The sequence below is a fragment of the Euprymna scolopes genome, chromosome 42 (genome assembly GCF_053919585.1).
Source record: "Euprymna scolopes isolate OS-2025 chromosome 42, ASM5391958v1, whole genome shotgun sequence".
Taxonomy (NCBI): domain Eukaryota; kingdom Metazoa; phylum Mollusca; class Cephalopoda; order Sepiida; family Sepiolidae; genus Euprymna; species Euprymna scolopes.
Window position 1 is genome coordinate 5,127,501 of NC_136523.1, and position 6,262 is coordinate 5,133,762.

A 6,262-nucleotide genomic window follows, 5' to 3' on the forward strand; every position below is an offset into this window, starting at 1 on the left:
AACGTAAATGTCAAACGCACTCTCGGTCTATCTATCTATATATCAAATCTCCTCTCATTGTGTATTACATGCCGTTGGCTCTCTTGTAGAAACATGCACACTGCCTATTATATATATATATATATATATAAAGAACTGTTTCTCTCTTTATATATACTCTGTTTATGTCGCCAATATGCCATCTCCACAAACATGAACATCTCACAACACTTAACACATGAACTAAGGCTGTCTCTATCACTCTAATACTCTTACTAACATGAACAACAATAAATATATAAGTCGTCATCTAAATAAGAACAATGAAACATACTCACGCATTTTGGTACCTTCAAAAAATAACATCCATTACATAACACATACATACATTTATATACGCCCGTTAATAAATCAAGAGAAAATATAAGTATGATTTTGACAACAACACACATTTTGACAGAGTACAAAATAGACTTCGTGGTTTAGTGAGGGATGCCCTTTTCTCTACCCTGCAACCCCTCTCCCACAGAAGAGACGTTGCGAGCCTATCCTTGTTTTATCGTTATTTCCATGGCAGGTGCTCGTCTGAACTCTAATCCCTGGTCCCCCCTCGCCAATCTTTCACGAAAAACACCCGTCTAGCTGAATCCACTGTGAAAAATTTCCCCCACTCTATATCTGTGCCTAAATCAAAACACGTATTTCATGAGCAAAGCTTCTTTCTTAGAACTGCACGCCTGTGGAACTCTGTTCCGTCTGCCTGCTTCCCACCGGACTACAACTTGGATGTCTTCAAGTCAAACGTTAACAAATTCCTAATGAACCTCCCCCTTAAATAAACACTTCATAAAATCTCCTCACTAACGTGATGTACTTACAATAACCCTTATCCCTGAGTGGCTTCCGGGCCTTGATAAGTGGTGATCACTGTGTAAAAAAAAACAAAAAAAAAACACACCTACACAACATAAGTCAGACAGTCTGTAGTCTCGTGTTAGATCGCAATATTTCCCGCCACGAGAGTATTAGCCTCGTGGTTTATATAATGGTTAAAAGAGTCCATTATACATGGATCGGTAAGTTCTCATAACAATGGCTTCTTCAGTCTTGATAGACTATGGATACCCACTATAAGGGTGGTGTGCTTGAAATTTTTGTGGCAAGAGTTGCGCAATCTCCAACCACACCTCTCCTGAATCGACATTGTTGAATACCAGTGGCAAGTGGAGGTTCAGGACGACTGGAAACAATGCTGAGATAAGCAGAAAGAACATACAGCGCCTAGAATTCTCAAATGGTCACCCATCTGGTACTAGCCAGGCTCAACGTTGCTTAACTTCGGTGATCTGACGAAAACCGGTGTGTCAACGCGATTATGCTGTACATGTATATAACATATGTCCATATACAAGTACAAATAATTACAAACACATACACTTCCATGAACAGAGCTTTTTTGCCCAGAACTGTCCGCCCGTGGAACACCGTTCCCTTAGCCTGCTTCCCGACTGAATACAACACGGTAACCTTTAAATCCAATGTAAACAGTTTTTTGTTGAGCCCTCCCTATTAATAATTAAATTCTACCCTATTTACACCATTAACGATTGCTACACTACCACATTACATTAATTAACCTTTATCCCCGATTGGCTTCGGGCCTCGATAAATGGTGACTCATAAGTAAAAGAACTTGCGTACACGTACATATGCGGTATCACCCACATATTCATGAGGCATGTAGGTATAAGCGCGCAACCAATGGTCATAACAAATACGTATCAATTATTTGACAATAACATATGCAGCGCAACATGGTAAAATAAGTCTCATGAAATCTATCTGCCAGATAGTCTGATACTTTTAATGCACTGAGATGAAAATAACATATAACAATTTTTTTTTAATATTCGACAATATAATAAAATTGACAAGTGTTGACATACCTGCATATTCAAATTCAATCAGAAGTGTTGAATATACATAAAAATAATCTATATATTAATACGATAGCGTGTGTGTTATTTTCTGTGTCACGCTTACATCTTTTTTCTTCCGAGTGGCTGTCGTTTAATTGTTATGACCTGCCATTTCTTGTAATAAATAATTTTATCAAGCATTCCTCATAAGGTTTGCGTTTGGTTACGGTTATAGCCGATGGCACTCCAATTTTTTTATAAGTAATTTTACCAAGAATTTATTAAAGGTTTTGGTTTCGGTTACAATTTCTATTATATCTGAAGGAACTCAAGTTATATATATATATATATATATATATATATATATATATATATATATATATATATATATATATTCATATATATATATATATTCATATATATATATATATATATATATATATATATATATATAAAAGATTTTTGGCTTATTAGTGCGTAACAAGTCGGTATATGTTTGGTGTATTTATTCATTATATATATATATATATATATATATATATATATATATATATATATATATATATATATATATATATATATATATATATACGCACACACGTTTCCCAAACAATTCCAGAACAAAATTCGTCTAAACGGTCGATTTTTATCTCCGACATCTTGAAATGTATTCTTTATACATTTTTTAATCACAGTCTGACACCCGTTCTTCCACGCCAATTGCTATAATTAGAGGACCGAATGCGCATGCGCGATTTTTGTTTTTTCCCGCATATCGTAGTGGAATAAGGCGTTGACCTCTGATCCCAGCGCTTGAATTGCGCGCAAAAGCTGACGCCGGTGTCAACCTGCTGTTGTCAAGTTCTTTACTTCATCGTTACTGCATTTTCATAAATCTGCACGCTAGAATTGCCTGTTCCAAGAACAACGGCCAAACATTATTTATTTAGTCTCATTTTTTTTCTCTTTTCTAACACGATTTTCAAAACGTTTCTTCAGTTTTTCGGCTTGGAAAAACCTTTAGTATCTCTTCTAATGCTACACTTATGCTATTCTGTCCTTGGTCAGTGAAGGATAATTCCTTCTAGACTGAGGCAATTTTAAGTTTGATCCCACTATGAGTGGCTTTTTTAGAAGGTAGATTTTACCCACATTAAACAATGACCTTGTGTCTAACTTTGATGTCTTATTAGACAAGTAAATAGGAACACGTTCTGTAGAATTCTTTTTTTTTTCTACTTTGTCTCATGACAGCGGAACAGATATCTCCCCTCCAACAAAAAGAAAGGTACTGCCTGGGAGAATAGTTTTATAACAATAAAATAGATACTACACAATCCTCTTCCAAAAATGGAGGAGATAATGCCTGGGAAGATTCATATTTTAAGTGCTATTTTCACAATGTTTCGTTCGATGAAAGCTCTGTCCTTTTTCATGTATATCTTGTCGAAGTCGGAAATCTTTCTGTCGAACTCGGAAATCTGCATTCCTGAATCAACACTGCCGTAGTTCAGTGGCGACAATCGAGATAAACAGAGAGAACATACAATATCTGAAATTCCCAAATAGTGACCCATTTTAGAACTGACAAGGCTGAACGTTGCTTAACTTTGGTTATCTAACTAAAATCAGTGTGCCAATGTGATTATGTCTGAGAGGGAGTAATAAAAACGAATCTAATTGGCTAGAGTAAGTACTATTCGATATAATCACAATCGCTAACAATAAATCCTGGCCTTTAGCCTGAATCAAACAAGGCAGCCTTTGTGTGGCTTACTTGCCATAAACATATTTTAGGTTTCTACGACTAAGATTTAATCACATATTTTTGAAGTAAATGCAGAATAAGAGTAGAAAGTTTCTCGTTTTCCTTATTCTGCACTTGAGTCCTTACATTCCATAAGCGATGTTTCTGATAAAGGGGTGGTCCTGGATATGACCTTAAACTATATCCAGTGGTGAGGCCCCACCCTGCGGGCTTCGGGGAGTCACCCTTTAATTGCCATTGCTCCCAGGTCCACTCTGACCCGGAGTGGTAGTATCTGTTAGGGTCCCAACTATGGGTTAAAGAGAAACCGACTTGAAAACAACAAATATTTTCTATTAAATTTTTCTTCAAAATCTTTGGATTCGGCATTAAATAACCTGAAAAGGGTTGATATGCCGTAAAACAAAACCAACCAAGCAACCATCATAAAGGGGGAAGAATTGTCGTTTCTGCTTCGGAATATATCTAAAACTTATTGTTCGTTAATTTATTTTTACCCTCGAAGTACTATTTTTATCTCCTTATGTATAGTTGCTTCGTGCTTTATCTGGAGAGGTTTCCACACACACACACACACACACACACACACACACACACACACACACACACACACACACACACACACATATGTGTGTAATCTTATAAGATGTGTATATACATGAAATTGTAATGATGTGTACGCGCGTAAGCATGTGTAAATATAGATACATACAAGTACAGTTATATCAATACAAATAATAGTACAATTTCCACTTCACTTGGACAAATACAATAATACATTAATTGAAGTAATAGTATATTTTCTGCTACAAACAGACAAATAAAAAATCTTGATTAGTAATAGAAGTAAAATAGTACAATTAATTGACGTGATAGTATAGTTTATACTTCAGACAGACATATACCAAATCTCAATCTCTATATCTATAAAAGTGAAAATGTCTGTATGTGTGTATCTATGTACATTTCCATACCAAATAACTCTGTTAATTTTTAGTCTACAGACTCAAGATTTGACATAAGGGGTATTGAGATTTTGGAAAATCTTTTTAATCAGTTTTCGGTCAGAAATTTGGCTGTCAAGAGGTCAAAGTTTAACGATTTGTCCGTTGAAAACTCTACCAAACTCCTCCGCCAATTTTGGGTCTAAACTCTTGATATTTTAAATGTAGGTTACTTGAACATGGATCAAACTTTTTAATTGGATTTGAGCCTCCAAAAATAAATGTTACGAGGTTAAAATTGGGGTAATAGTTAAAAAATAAATTGACCTCTCCGGTCTCTACCAAATTACTCAGACAATTTCTGGTCTAAACATTTGAAATTTTACTTAAAGGGTATTCAGAGATAGGGCAAGCTTTTTAAATTTGTTTCGGTCCAAAATTTGAGCTGCCTAGTGGTCAAAGTTCAAAAGATTTGATTTTTGCAATGTCTAGCAAACTACTCAGCCAATTTTGGGTTTAAACATTTAACATTTATACATAACGGGTATTCAGACATGCAGCAAACATTTTAATCAGTTTTGGGGCGAAGATTTTGCACCGAAAAGGTCAAAGTTGAAAGAGTTGACTTTTGCAGATTCTACCAAATTTCTCTGCCAATTTTGGGTCTAAACACTTGAAATTTTAGACGTAGGTAACTTGGACATGGGTCAAACCTTCTATTTTGATTTGAGACCAAAATAATGAATGGTAAGGGGTCAAAATTGGGGTCCAAGTTGTAAAAGTTTACCTCTGCGGTCTATACGAAATTACTCAGACAATTGTTAGTCTAAACATTTGAAATTTTACATAAAATATATTCACACGTAGGGCAAGTTACGAACAATATATAGGGCCCGGGCAAAACCGGGCTGAACTGCTAGTTGGGAATAAAAGTGCAAATGTATATTAATAAAAGTAATAGTATTGTTTCGTTTTCAGATACGAAATCTCCATTAGCAATAAAATACAATAGTACATTAAGAGAAATAATAGTATAGGCTGTGCTTCAAACAGACATATACTCAATCTTCGTTATTAATAGAAACACAATAGTATAATTATATAAATAATAGTATAGTTCGACGCCAGGCAGATATCAATTGTCCAATAATAAGAGAAATACAATAGGACATAAATAGAAGTAATAATATAGTTTCCGCTTCAATCAGACATATACAAAAATTCTCCATTGGTAATAGATGTACGATAGTACCTTAATAGAAGATATAGCATAGCTTGGCTTCAGGTAGATACTAAATGTCTTTTAGTTATAGAATTGCAATAGATAATTAATAGAAGACATAGTGTAGTTTCGGTTTCAGACAGATATGAAATCTTCATTAATAATAGAGCCACAATAGTGCATCAATATAAAAACTTTCACTTCAGATGGACAGATACCGAATCTCCATTAGTAATAGAAGTACAATAATGCCATATTAGGAATGGTAATGTAACTTCGGCTTCAGACAGACATTTCCCAAATACAATGTAACTCGGATATAAGAGACTTATTTTTCGGGATCTCTCTTATATCCGGGTTTCTTTTTTATCTGGGTTACACTGTGCATTAGCACAGGCTCTAATTTCGGACCAGAGAAAATCTCTCTTAT

General features: G+C 34.9%; 1 pseudogene; it reads right to left on the reverse strand.

Moving 5' to 3' along the window:
* Positions 1 to 1,248: 1,248 nt before the first annotated feature.
* Positions 1,249 to 1,365, reverse strand: LOC145267371 (5S ribosomal RNA; annotated as a pseudogene).
* Positions 1,366 to 6,262: the final 4,897 nt, after the last annotated feature.